This window comes from Molossus molossus, unplaced genomic scaffold (assembly GCF_014108415.1).
Source record: "Molossus molossus isolate mMolMol1 unplaced genomic scaffold, mMolMol1.p scaffold_m16_p_8, whole genome shotgun sequence".
Classification (NCBI taxonomy): Eukaryota; Metazoa; Chordata; class Mammalia; order Chiroptera; family Molossidae; genus Molossus; species Molossus molossus.
The window spans coordinates 92,815,714-92,831,082 of record NW_023425402.1 but is presented as its reverse complement, the minus strand read 5'-3'; positions in this window follow the sequence as shown (position 1 = coordinate 92,831,082).

The following is a 15,369-nucleotide window of genomic DNA, read 5'->3' as shown; positions in this document are numbered from 1 at the left end:
CATTCCCATTTAACTAATGAGAACACTTTCCACTTTCTGAAAAACAATTTGTAAAAAATAATAGATCACTGACCACAAAAATGTGAAAACCTCCTAGTTATCTGGGGGGTGGGGTGGGGGAAGCAATAGAGGTGATTCTCCATGCAACACCAAAATCAAAGGCCTTAGCCTTGACCCATGGTGATTGCCTTCACGGCGATAAGGTAATTTATTTTTTCAACCTAGACTCATTCAAATTCTTGTTTTCTCTGGCAATATTGCTGCAGGTTATAGTCAGTGGACCAAATTCATATCAGCCTTTTAACCTCTCCAGAGCACTTTGTAACTGCATACGTTGGCTTTGAGTGGAGCTTTTCCTGTTTTATAATTGGCCTCTGCTAAGAAACCTTTGGGGGATTAGGAGAGACAGACAGGAAAATGGGAACATAGGAGGGAACTTGAAAAAGGAAAATTTCTGTTAAACATTAATATGTTTGCATGTGCAGAGTGTGATTGACTTTGATATTTTTGCTAGGCTTATATTTACAATATATCAAAGTCTTTATGTGAAAAGGAAACAATTGGGCAAAATTGACAATCCAGGCAAAAAATGACAAATATTTAAATATTTACAGATATTTAGATGTTTCCGAATTGGTAAACTGCTTGTTATACAGTTGGAGAGTATAGATAAGAAAATATGCAATGTGAGCATTGTCTGACCCCTCGATCTTGATGTTCCATCTGCATTGGTTATATGGTAGAAAAAATGAGTATAGTGAATATATTTAATCAGATATGTAAAATTATTATTTTTTACTTTATTATTAATTATTATGCTATGTTGTTTTATTTTTTATTATTTTATTACTTTAGACAAGGTCTACATAGAGGTAGTGAGAGATCTAAAGTTTGTGAGAACAACTTTTCTTTTCTTTTCTTTTTAGTTTTTTTTTTTTCATTTATCTTCCGACAGAGCAGGAGGGAGAGAGGAAGGAAGACAGAGAGAGAAACATCGATGTGAGCGAGAGACATCAACTGGTCGCCACCCACATGACCCCAACCAGGGTTGGGGACAAACTACAACCAAGGCACATACCCTTAGCGGGAACTGAACCCGGGACTCTGGTCTGCGGGCCAACGCTCTAACCGCTGAGCCAAACTGCCCACAGCAGAACTTTTCTTATATAGAATCATTCTGTTTTATAAAACTCACCAACAGTTGAATATTGAGCTTGATACTTAACTACATTAAGTTCTTTATGTACTTCATGACTCTTCAGTAGTTTCAACAAAATCAGAAGTTTGAATTACCAGCTTTTCATAGGTCATGTTCAGTGTGTATGAATCAATGCATCTTTAGAACTGAAAAATGAATGACTTTAAGCTATAAAAATGACTCCTTTATTTTTGTTAGAAATAAAAAAATACTAACAAAGTGGTTCCAATCCAAACCAGTGAAATGAACTATTTCAGACTTTCCAAATGCTTAGAACAATTGAACCTAAAGTAGCAGCCCAGCTTGGATAAAAAATTCAGTTGTAACATTTATGTTTAAAAAAAATTAAACCGAAAATGCCATTTAACTATAGGTTCAATTGTATGGAATGTTTTACATTTTTAAATTTTTTATGGTTTCCAAATATTTTTCACATGCATTGTTTTATATAATTACTACTGTAAATCTGTGATATAAGTAAGGCAGGTATAGCTTAATATTTGTTTTTATCAAGCTGAAACCTCTTTTGGTCAAATTAAGTATTATACTTATATAAATGAAACTGAAAGCTAATTCTTTCCTGACATTGCTCTGGTTAGTGAAACTATACTCAAATAGCTTGGATGAAAAGAAAATGCTGGAGATACAATCATTCTATTGTCACCCTTTTGTTACTTCCTTTTGGGTGTATAGCCAAGTTTACTTCTGGGATTCATGAAATGTAACCAGAAATCGGTAGATGGCGCTAATGAGACACAAAATACCAAATTGTCACCACCTTACTATAATACTTTAGTAATAAAGATGTTAGGGGTAAAGACAGGCTGATCGTACTGTCTTCCAATTGAGGTGTGCTGATGCCACATCAAATTATTTTAGAGATTCATTTAATACCTACTTTATACTGGATTTGAAGATAATGATTAGTCTTTCTTGTTTACTTCATAATATTTGGGGGGAGAAAAGCACCTTCTTCCACTGAAAACTAAGCCTAGTTGTTTGCCAACACAAACTGTCTTCTGGTCACATGCTGCAAGAGGGGAAAATAATTGATCATGTGGTAATTCCATTAAACACAAATATAAAATTCAAATGAGTTTCTTAGATTCTTAGGAGGCTACCAACTCACAAGAAATCATAATCCTGTTTATTTTTGAGAGATGCCTAGCAGATTATTTAAACCAACCGTTTCAAATTGGAAGATTTCTTTTGATTTTTGGCTTCACTAAATGTTCAGAATGAAAATCAGGTGTACTGTGGCAATTAAATGGACCTTTCTGAATAAGAAAATACTATTTAACTATAAAGGATGGAAGTATTTGCTTACTTTGTCAATCTAACAACACAAATAACATGCTTTTGTATTAGGTATTGCCTTGGTGGCGTCTGAGCAAGTTCTTTGAGAGATATCCCACTAAGAGAGAAGGAGCTGCATTTTACATGGCAACTCAGTGGGATTTTCTAAGAACATGCTAATGCATGTTCTCTGAAGTCACATTTCTACATAGGTTAACTTACCATTGATAAGTTTTTCAATGTTTAATATTCTTCTAATAACACTTAAGATCATTCCAATTTTATGTTCTAATGTGCATAAATTTATTTATTTCACATTTTTGTGAATCCTAATTTAAATCAATGGATAAGTAAAACTATTTTAAGGAAGTTTCCTTGTAAATGACTATGGTTAAGAGACTGTAACATAAGTTAAGGTCTAGTTATTTTTTTACAAGTAATATTAACAATGGGAAAACTCATAGAAACTGCATTATTATGTAATGAAATCAACCTTTTCTTATTAAGAAAAGTATTTAATTTTTTGTTTTTTATCAACATATCAGAAATTCTAACTCTTGTATTTATTGCCTCTTCTCGACAGAAATGATCTCTTCCCAGGTACCAGGTTTTGCTGTGTTACAGTGAGAAAACCAACAGCCATGTGCATTAGTGAGTTCAGGGTGCAAGTATTTGTAGGCATAACCATAGATCTTTTATCATTTTATAGGATTGGGCTGAAATGGTTTCCCTTTGCAGGGAGTATTCTAAAAAAGCCAATCATGTTCTCAGTGGGATCATCTGATAAAAATTTACTGTAGTTCCTGTTCCCAGCTGGTTAACAATTGGGTGTGACTTATTTTTATTTACTCATAAAACCAGCTGATAAGGAAAGTGATGTGAATTATAATCCCTATTTAGAAACTTCTAAAACTTAATGGGTTCAGAAACTTTCTATAAAGTAAGCACTAAATATGGTAAGTGAATGACCCTCTTCTTCCTCCTCCTTTCTTCTTTTCTTTTAACACCTTTATTGACATATAATTCACATACCTTACCATTAACCCACTTAAAGCATACAAAAAATAGTTTGTAATATATTCATAGTTGTGTAACCATCACCACAATCAATTTAAAAATATTTTATTACCCCAAAACAAAACCTATACCCCTTAGCATTTTTTCCCAATTCTTTCCATTTCCCCCCAAAACCCCACCCCAGTAAGGTGACCACTAAAGTACTTTCTGTTTCCATAGATCTGCTGATTCTAGATGTTTTGTATAAATTTCATACATTACATTTCATATATATGGGATCATACAATATGCATTCTTTGTGATTGTCTTCCTAGCATAATATTTTCAAGGTTCCTCTATATTGTGGCATGTATCAGTACTTGATTTATTTTTAATTTTAAGTTATATTCTATTGTGTGGATACATCACATTTTATTTATATTTGAGATGTTTCTACTTTTTTATTATACTGAATAAAACTATAATAATTTGTATATAGGTTGTGCAATGGAAGTTTTAAATTATCTTGGATATATACTCAGAAGTAGACTTGCTGGACAATGTGGTACTCCTTTATGTAATCTTTTGAGGAATAGCCAGATTGTTTTCTACAATGGCTACACCATTTTTTATTTTTGCCAGCAAAGTATAACAATTGGGTGTGGCTCATTTTTATTTATTTATAGAACCAAGGGTTTGAATTCCTCCACATTCTTGCCAACATTATTCTGTCTGTCTTTTTTTTATTATAGCTGTCCTAGTGGGTTCATAAAATGGTTTTGATTTGCATTTTTCTGATGGAAATGTTGAGCATCTTTTCATGTGATGATTGGTCATTTATGTCTTCTTTGGATCTATTCATTCAGATTCTTTACATTTCTAAATTGAGTTATTTTTCTTTTTCTTATTAAGTTGTAAGAGGTTTTGTTTTTTGTTTTTTTTATAAAGTTTAGATAGAAGTACCTTTTCAGATATATGATTTATAAATTCCATTCTGTAGATTGCCTTTATAGTATTCTGGAAAGCATAAGAGCGATGCTCTGCTTTGATACTTGATTTTAGTAATTTGAGTCTTCTTTCTGTTTTTCTCTTGGTCAGTGTAGCTAAAATTTTATCAATTTTATGGATCTCTTCAAATGACAAACTTTTGTGTTGTTTTTAAATTTCATTGATTTTTTTTTAAGAGAGAGAGAGAGAGAGGAAGAGAGAGAGATAGAAACATGAATTGGCAATCTTCTGCACAACCCTTACTTGGGATCAAGCCAGCAACTTGGGCATGTGCCCTGACAGGGAATAGAACTGGTGACCTCTTGGTGCATGGGATGAAGCTCAACCAACAGATCTACACTGGCTGGGCTTTAAAAAACAAACTTTTGCCCTGGCCAGTTTGGGTCAGCGGTTGAAACATCAGCCTGTGGTCCAGAGAGACCCCGGTTCAGTTCCCGATAAAGGCACGTTCCTTGGTTGCAGTTTGTCACCGGCACTGGTTGGGTCGTGTGGGTGGCAGCCACTCGATGTGTCCCTTTCACGTCGATGTTTCTCTCCCACTCTCTCTCCCTCCCACTCTATCTGAACAAAAAATGGAAGAGTGTCCTCAGGTGAGGATAAAAAACAACAACAACAACAACAAAAACTTTTGATATTGTTAATTTTTGCTATTTGTTTTCTATTCTTTATTTCATTAATTGCTGCTCTAATCTTTATTTTCTTCCATCTGTTTGATTGATTAATAACAGGTTTTTCTTCTCTTTTTATTGCTTCAATGTAAAAGGTCAGGATATCAAATTGAGATTTTTCTTCTTTTTAAATATAAGTATTTAGAGCTATACATTTCTCTCTAAGCACTGATTTAGTTGCATTTCTATGAGTTTGGTAGGCAGCTTCTTACTTTCATTTCAAAAATACTTTCTAATTTCTCTTATAATTTTTTTTTGACACATTGTTTACTAAGAACTGTGTTTAATTTCCACATATTTATTAATTTCTCAAACTGCTATTGCTGTGAATTTTATTTTATTGTGGTCAGAAGCATATTTTGTATGTGATTTCAAGAAATTTAAATTTATTAAAGATTGCTTTATGGTCTAGCCTAGAGAATGTTTCATGTGGATGTGAGAAGAATATTAATTTTGCAGTTGCTGAGTAAACTGTTCTGTAGATGTCTGTTATGTCTAATTGGTTTATAGTGTTATATATTCTAATTCCTTGTTGCTCTTCTGTGTAGTGCTCTGGCCATTATCGAAAGTGAGGCTTTAAAATCTCCCAACTATTATTGTTGAATTGTCTGTTTCTCCATTAAGTTCTATCTGTTATTTGCCTCATGTATTTTGGTACTTGGTTATTAACAGCATATGTGTCTATAATTGTTAAATAGTCTTGATGGATTGATCTTATATCATTATAAAATGTCTTTCATTATCTCATAATTTTTTTTTTAAAACTTTTGTTTTTTTACTTAGATTGTTTAATCCATTCACATTTTATATTATTATTGATATATTAGTAGGATTTAATGTGACTTTTTTGTGTCTCAAATTTTTTTTGTTCTTTTGTTCCTCATTTATTACTTTCTTTTGTATTATGTAAATATTTTCAAGTTTAACATTTTAATATTTTAATATTTTTTTTCCCGATATGTGTGATATTTTCTTTGTGGTAGCTCTAGGGCTTACCATATACATCTTAGTTTATCAGAATCTACCTCATATTTTTACAAACTTTATACCAGTGAGATATTAAAACATTACTCCCGCCCTGGCCAGTTTGGCTCAGTGGTTAGAGTGTCGGCCTGCGGTCCGGAGAGACCCGGGTTCGGTTCCCGCTAAGGGCACGTACTTCGGTTGCAGTTTGTCCCCGGCCCTGGTTGGTCTTGCGGGTGGCAGCCACTCGATGTGTCCCTTCACGTCGATGTTTCTCTCTCTCTCTCTCCCTTCCTCTCTCTCCCTCCCACTCTATCTGTACAAAAAATGGAAAAATATCCTCGGGTGAGGATTAAAAAAAACAAAAAAACAAAAAAAACAAAAAAAAAAACCCATTACTCCCATATAGCTTCATTCTCTTTTTTCTTTTGTGTTAATATTATTACACATATTACTTTTTTAAAAATCCTCACCTGAGGATATGTTTTCAATTTTTTTTTTTTTTTTTAGAGATAGGAAGGGAGAGAGAGAAACATTTATGTGAGAGAGAAACATCTATTGATTACCTCCTAGGGAGGTGCCCCAACCAGGTATTGACCCCACAACCTAGGTTTACACCCTGACCAGCAACTGAACCCACCCCAACCAACTGAGCCACTGGGCCAGGGTCACATGTTACTTTTATGTATGTTGAAAACTCAATAATACATTGTTGTAATTTTTACTTACATAAGAAGCTTGGAGGAAAAAAGAGCAAGTATTTATTTATAGTTTGTTATATTAATCTTTCTATTTGACATTTTCATTTATTTTTTTGTGTTCTCTTTATTGACTCTCATGGGTTTATCTGGTGTCTATTCCCTACTCCTATATGTCTCTGCTCCTATCTACCAGTTTTGTGCTTTATTGTCAAATATTATTATATTTCTACATATAATAATCCTTATAACACAATTATATGCATATTGTTTTGTACAATATGCATATAATTCTTTTTAAATAATTAAAGAGAAAAGAGACAAGAAATGTGCATATATTGTCTTTTTTTTTTTTTTTTATCCTCACCCGAGGATATTTTTCCATTTTTTTGTACAGATAGAGTGGGAAGGAGAGAGAGGAAGGGAGAGAGAGAGAGAAACATCGATGTGAAGGGACACATCGAGTGGCTGCCACCCGCATGACCAACCAGGGCCGGAAACAAACTGCAACCGAAGTACGTGCCCTTAGCGGGAACCAAACCCGGATCTCTCCGGACCGCAGGCCGACGCTCTAACCGCTGAGCCAAACTGGCCAGGGCGCATATATTGTCTTTTATAATTACATTTACCCACATTAAAAAATTTTTTTTCCTTTTCTTTATTGATTTTAGAGACAGGAGGGAGAGGGAGAGAGAGAGAGAAACATCAATGAGAGAGAACATCGATTAGCCACCTCCTGCATGTCCCCCATTGGGGATTTGGTCCATAACCTGGGCATGTGCCCTGACCGGGAATTGAACCAGCGACTCCTTGGTGCATGGGTTGATGCACAACCACTGAGCCACACCAGCCGGGCCACTTTTTTTTTTTTTTTTTTTTTTTTAATGTGGATTTGAACTACTGTCAGGGTCACTTGCTTTCTGCCTGAAGAACTTGCTTTTTAGTATTTCTTGTAAGGTGGGTCTGTTAACAATTTTCTCAGCTTTTGTTTTTATGTGTATGTTCTTTTGTCTTCATTTTTAAAGTTAAGTCCTACTGGATGTAATATTCTTGGCTGACAGTTTTTTTTCTTTGATGCTTTCAAGATTTTATCTTTGCTTGAATATTTTTACTTTGGGTGTATGTCTCTGTGTTTATTTAGAATGTGGTGAGCTATTTGATGTGTGGATTAATGTTTTACATCAAATTTAGGAAGTTTTTAGCAATAATTTCTTTAAATAATTTTATGCTCCTTGCTCTGTCTTCTATTCTGGTATTCTGATTATGCATACTCTGGTGTGTTTACTGATGTCCCACATTTCTCTGAGTCTTTTCATTACAGTTTCACTCTGTTTTTCAGATTGCATAACCTCTGTTACTTTATCTTCAGTTTAAGTTACTCTTCTGCCAGTTCAAATCTATTTTTGAACCTTCTCTAGTGAATATTATTCTAACTATAGTACTTTTCAATTCCAGATTTTCCATCTGGTTCTTTAAAAAATTTTTTTAAAAATAATATTCTTTATTTGAATGAGACATTATCATTCTATCTTTCTTCACTTATTTAACTACAGTGTTCTCTGGTTCTTTAAACATATTTATAGTAGTTGCTTTGAAGTCTTTGTCTACTAAGTCTGACCTCTGGGTCCTTTCAAAGGTAGATTATGAAATGATATTTACACACAAAATTTTTGTGTTTCCTAAGACAAACTCATGTGGCCGTGGTTTCCCCTAAATATACCTTTATCCATGTGTGCTTGAGGGTCTCTCCTAGACCACCTGGATTAGTTACTGTGGTGTCTTCAGTTTGTGAGCCCAGCTGTGTTCCTTAAGCAACATTCATGTTATATATTCTTTTTAAAAAAGTAATGTAAGAAAGTGTTTTTGCACATAACATTTATGATATACTATACAAGTGGCAGACAACTTTCTACTATTATAACTTGGTATTTTTTTTTAAGAGTTTGTCATCAAAATTTATAGTTACACCATGATCTTTAGCTCAGTTGTTGAATAGGGTTCTTAAGGGTTGATCTGAGGGAGTTGTTCTTATAGATGTTCCAAAGGGTTTCTGGTAGGACATGAAATCTGTAAAATGAGAGCCAGGAGGTATCCACATTAGTGTCTTTTCATTTAGCCAGTATAGGAGTTTCTGTGGTTTTATCAAATAAATATGAAATAAGTCACTTATAACAATGTTTCACAGGCCTACTGTCCCCAGGCCATCACATTTTGTTGCAATACGGCAGAGGCTTTAGCCAACAAAGTAATTTGCTCTTATAGGAATATAATTCAAGATAAGAAATGAAGTTATTATCTTCTTTAACGTATCTCACAAGGCACCAAAGTTATGTTTACTTTTTTCTCTTGAATAATTAATTTGTTAGCTCCCGTCTTCAAATTTTAATTCACCTTCTTTCATTAATTTTTATCATTTATTTCCCTAAACATTTCCTCCCAACATAGGTCCAGTTTGACAGGTAGATTTAGTTTGGCAACTGAACTACCATTCTTTCTGGTACCCCAACCCATATACATTTCCAATCATATGGGGTAACAAATCTATATGTCTTTTTATTGATTTTCTTGTCTTAGTGCACTAGCTAAAACCTCTATAACAACATTAAGTAGATATGGTAAGAGCAGATATTTTGTCTTGTTTTTTTATCTCAGGAGAAAAGCTTTTAGTCTTTCACCCATAGGTGTAGTGCTCACTGAGGGTAGTTTTGTGGATTAAAAAGAGTCATATTGACAAAGACCCCTCTATTTCTTGTTTGCTGAGAACTTTTATTATGACTAGATGGTGGATCATTTCCAAAGCCTTTTCTGCATTTATTGAGATATTAACATAGTTTTTCTTTTTCAGTCTGTTAATACAGTGAATTAAACTGATTTTTGAAGTGATAAGCCAATGTTACAATCCAGGGATAAACTCATGATATCTTAAAGGCATAATTTTGGATTGATTTATTAAAATTTTGTTAAGAATTTTTATATCTGTGTTTATGAGAATTCTGGTCTACAGTTTATTTTTTTCACTTGTAATGTCTATGTCTGATTTTAGTACCAAGGTAATGCCAGCCTCATAGAATAAGTTGGGAAATATTCCCTCCTCTTCCATTTTGTAAAAGAGTTTGTTTAAAATAAAATCATTCCATCATATTTTCTTGTTCTGATTTATTTTCTTGTAGCATTTATTTTTCTTCTTTCTTTACTTTCTTGTATAATCTTTGTTTTAAATTGGCATTATTTCCTTCATAAATATTTGGTAGAATTTATCAGTGATCTGGACCTAGAATTTTCTTTGTGAGCTAGCTTTCAAATTTAATAGCCTATTTAATATAAGACTATTTAGGTGATTAATTTCCTTTTATATTGGATTTGTTAATTTCTTTCTTCCCAAAGGAATTTGTCCATTTCTCCTCAGTTGTTGAATTTACTGTCATAAAATTATTCGTTAAATTATAAATTTTTAAAACTATCTATAGAATATATTGCCTTCATATATTTCATTACTGGTATTTCTCATTTGTGTTTCTCTTTTTATTTTGATAACTTTGGCTAGAGACATATCAATTTTATTGATCTCAAGATTTTGCTTTAATTGGCTTTCTACTGTTCTTATGCTTTCTATTTCATTAAATTTGGTTTTACCTTGTATCCTTTTTTCTGCTTACTTTGGGTTGAATTTGTTATTTTTGTTCTAGATATTTAAGATATTTTCTAGATTTTTTAAGATATAAGCTATAGACATTGATACTGCTCTATTACAGGCATTTAGTGCCCTAATTTTTTTCTCTTATCACTCCTTTATCCTTTACATAGATTATATTTTTGTTTTCATTAAATAGAAATTACATTCTAATATTCTTTTTATTTATTCTTTGAATAAGTCATTTAGAAATATTTAATTTATTTTGCATAGATTTGAGGATTTTTCAAGTAAGCTTTTATTATTGATTTCTAATATAATACCTTCGCTATTATTTAACATATTTTTAGGTTTTGAATTATTTTATATATTTTGAGACTTTTTCGTATGGCCCTGAATATGTTTTATCTTTGTGAATGTTCTGTATGTAGTAGAAAAGAATGTACATACTGCTGTTATTTAGAGAAGCAGTTTATAAATGCTAATTAGTTCAGTAAGTTTGTCCCAGTCAATGTTCAAGTAATATTATACCACTTCATATAAAGAAAAGAACCTTATAAGGGTATAGTTGCATTTCCCCTCTCTTTTTCTCTGTTCTATTGTTATTATGTTTTACTTCTATATATGTTATAATTCACACACACACACACACACACACTATGTATATTTATATATAATATGTTTATATATATTTAACTTTTGCTTACTCAATTATCTTTTAAAGAGGATTAAATCATAAGAAATTAATTTATAAATTTACCATTTACATGATTTTATTCATATTTGTAGATAGAATCATTTTACTTACATCTGAATAACTACTTTTGGACTTTTAGTATGATAAATTTTTGAGATTTTTGTGTGTGACAAGTTATGTATCTAAACTTTGTTTTTTAAAGTTCTCTTTTTGAGTATAAAAATTTAAATGACATTTTACTTGCTTTTAGTATTTTAAACACACTGCTCCACTGTCTTTGGGCTTGCATTGTGTCCAGGAAAGTGTCTCCTGTCCTTGTTTTATTTGTGTCTCTGTACATGTTTGTTTGTTTCTTATTTTATTTATATTATAGGCTGATACTATTACTTTTTTTTTTTTTTTGTCATTATGATTTGATTATGATGTTCCTTGGTACGATTTTTCACCCATAGGTGTAGCTTATTTAAGAAAACAATACCAACTCAAGTAAAGCTTCTTTTGATAGTAAAATATAAAGCAGAAAAATCCTATCAAGTAGTTTTCATAAACATAAATATGCAGGTAAATGCAGCACTTTATTAGATAAGTATAACTTTTATCATATTTATCTTTTCAAAAATTTTATTTTAGTTTTTAGAACCAGTTTAAAAGCAGTTTTATTCACACAATAAAAGAAATGAGCAAAAGGTACAGAGATTTTCTATAAACCTGCTTTTCTTACACATGCATAATCTCCCCCACTATAAATATCCTGAACACAGTGGTACATTTGTTATAATTAATGAATCTACATTGACACAGTATCATCACCCAGAGTCCGTAATTTTCATTAGAGTTCACCCTTGGTGTTGTACAGTCTATGGATTTTGACAAATGTATAATGACATGTGCCCAGCACTATCACACCCTGCAGAGTAGGTTCACTGCCCTAAAAGTCTTCTGTGAACTGCCTCTTCTTCTCTCCACCCTCTCTAGGGTAACCCCTAGAAATTATTGGTCTCTTTACTTTCTCTGTAGTTGTATCTTTCCCAGAATGCCATGTAGTTGAAACCATATAGTATATAACCTTTTAAGATTGGCTTTTTTTCATTCAGTAATATGCATTTACGTTTTCTCCATGTCTTTTCATGGTCTGTTAGCTCATATTTTAGAGCTGAATAATAGTCCATTGTTTGTATATGCCACAGTTTATACATTCACCCACTAAGGAACATCTTGGTTAATTTCACATTTTGATGATAATGATTTAAGCTTCAATAAATACCAATGTGCAGTGCAGGATTATGTATGAAGTAAGTTTTCAACTCATATGAGTATATTCCAAGGAGCACAATGACTGGATTGTATGGTAGGTGAATATTTAGTTTTGTAAGAAACTGTCTGTCTTCCAAAGGGGCTGTACCATTTGATGTTCACATCAGTCATGAATGAGAGTCTCTGTTGTTTCCCATCCTCAACAGCATTTGGTGTCATCATTGTTTTGGATTTGGGCCATTCCAGTAGGTGTGTAGTGGTATCTCATTGTTCTTTTAAAAAAATTTTTTCATTGAATTTATTGGGGTGACATTGCTTAATAAAATGGTATAGGTTTCAGGAATGCAATTCTACAAGGCATCATTTGTACACTGTATATTGTGTTCACCACCCCAAGTCAAGTTTCCCTCCTTCACCATTTATTCCTCCTTTCCCCTTTTCTACCTACCCCACCCCCTTTTCCTCTGGCAATCACCATGCTGTTATCTGTGTCCCTGAGTCTTTTTTTTCCTTTACTTAATCCCATCACCTTTCTCACCTAACCCTGACCCCCTCCCCTCATGGGTCTGTTCTCTCTCTGTACCCATGAGTCTGTGTTCACTTTGAAATAAACCCATGCCTTTATAGTCAATTAATATTTGATAGAGCCAAAAACATACAATGAAGTAAAGATAGTCTATTCAATAAAGGTATTGGGAAAATTGGACAGATATGTGAAAAAAAAAAAAGGAAGAAAGAAACTAGTCGACCTTCTAACACCATACACAAGAATAAACTCAAAATGGATTAAATACTTAAGTGTTAGGCTCAAAAGCATAAAAATCCTAGAAGAATAATCAGGCATTGAAATAGTGAACATTTCTTGTAGCAATATTTTTTCCTGATATATCTTCTCCAGCAAGGGAAACAAATTAAAAAATAAACAAATGTGACTACATCATTGTTATTTTAATTTGCAATTCCCTCATGACATATGATGTTCAGCAGCTTTTCACATGCTTATTTGCCATCTTTTTGTTGTTGCTGTTTATCCTCACCCAAGGATGTATTTTTTTCATTGATTTTTAGAGACAGTGGAAAGGAGGGAGGGAGGGGAAGAGAGAAAGAGAGATTGAGAGAGAAAGAGAAAGAGAGAAATATCAATGCGAGAGAGACACATCAATTGGTTGCCTCTTGCATGTGCCCCAACCAGGGCAGGGTTCAAACCTACAACCTAGGCCCATGCCCTTGACCAGGAATGGAACCTGAGTGCCTGGGTGCATGGACTGACGCTCTCACCACTGAGTCACACCAGCCAGGGTTTATTTGCATTTTTACATGTTCTTTGGTAAGGTGTCTGTTCAGATATATCTTTTGTCTATTTTTAAATTGGTTTATTTGTTTTCATATTGTTGAATTTTAACTGTTCTTAATAAATTTTTTCCCCAGTCTGTGACTTGTCTTCTCATTGTCTTGACAATGTCTTCTGCAAAGCAGAAGTATTTAATTTTGACTAGCTCATTAAGTCAAACCAATCAATTCTTTCTTTCACAGATTGTGCTCTTGGTATTATGGACTCATTCTGCACTTAATATATGGGATACATTCTGGAAAATGCATTGTTAGGTGATTTTGTTGTGTGAACATCACAGAGTGCACGTACACAAACCAAGATGGAATAGCATCCATTTTCTGAATAGATGGGTTTTCACCCATAATCAGCTTATCTAGAGTTTCCAAAAATTCTTTAGTTGCATTTGCATCAGCACTCACAGACCCACCACTCACTTTCGCATTATGTAATAAATATTTATTCTTGAGTTATTTAAACCACCCAGAGTTAGCAATAAGGTTAGCATTGTAGTCAGGTCCAAACTGTTCTTTCAACATCACAAAAACAAAATTTTGATTTGATCTTGATTGTCGTGGTACTGTGAGATGTTTTTATGTCTGGTCTTCAATCTAGGTTAGTGTCTTCTCCAAGTTTGATATAGGATCTTTCTGAACTATGTTAGTCTCATTGCATTCAATGAAGCAGATCCTTCAACAGCTTTCACCACTTTGTTCTTGTTCTTCAAGATCATACCTGTGGTGGCATAGGACATGCCTGATTGGTGAGTAATAATCATCACTAATTTTCCAACTTTCTAGTCCTTAATCACTATTAATTTTATTTCCAGGTCAATCACTTGATGTAGCCTCTTACTGAAAACATTAGCAATGGATTGTGTATGCTTAGGGGTCATGATAAACTAAACAACATGAGATTGAATTAAGCACGAGATAAAATGATGCAATCAAGAAACTTGATAAACATGAGATTTATGAGGCTGCGGCTGATTCAGCATCACATAATTAGTGTTTTATAGCAAATTTATTTTTTTGTAAGTAGAAAAATTATGATAAAAAGTATAGAATAGTAAATACATAAACTAGTACCAGACTAGTTTATTATTATTATTGGTCATGTACAGTATATAATTGTATGTGCTATATATACTATTATATAAACATAATGTGGTACATAGTACATTGATTACAATAAAACAAAGTTTATTTCTTCAGTGGATGTTTATTTCTGATATGTATTGATTTTGTGCAATTGAGACAATTCTCATGTACTTATACATGAGTATTGCATGTAAGTAATACATACGTAATTATAATAAACTTATAACATTTTAATAAAGTATTATTAAGCCTATTGTTATTGAAATATTTATTATACTTTGCACTCCACTTAATCTAAGTCTCTAAGTAAATACATGTGAATTCACTTGAAATGGAAGAAATTCAATAATCCAGATGCTTGTTTCTATAATACCTGGAAATTGGATATTTGTTAATCCAGTTCTTAGGCTCAACATTTTTGTCTCATCTAAACTAAGCAACTAGTATCATACAGGCAACACCACAAGGAAATGTAGGTGTCCATATAGCAATTTAGATTGCTATGTGTTTTTATATAAAATAGATTGAAA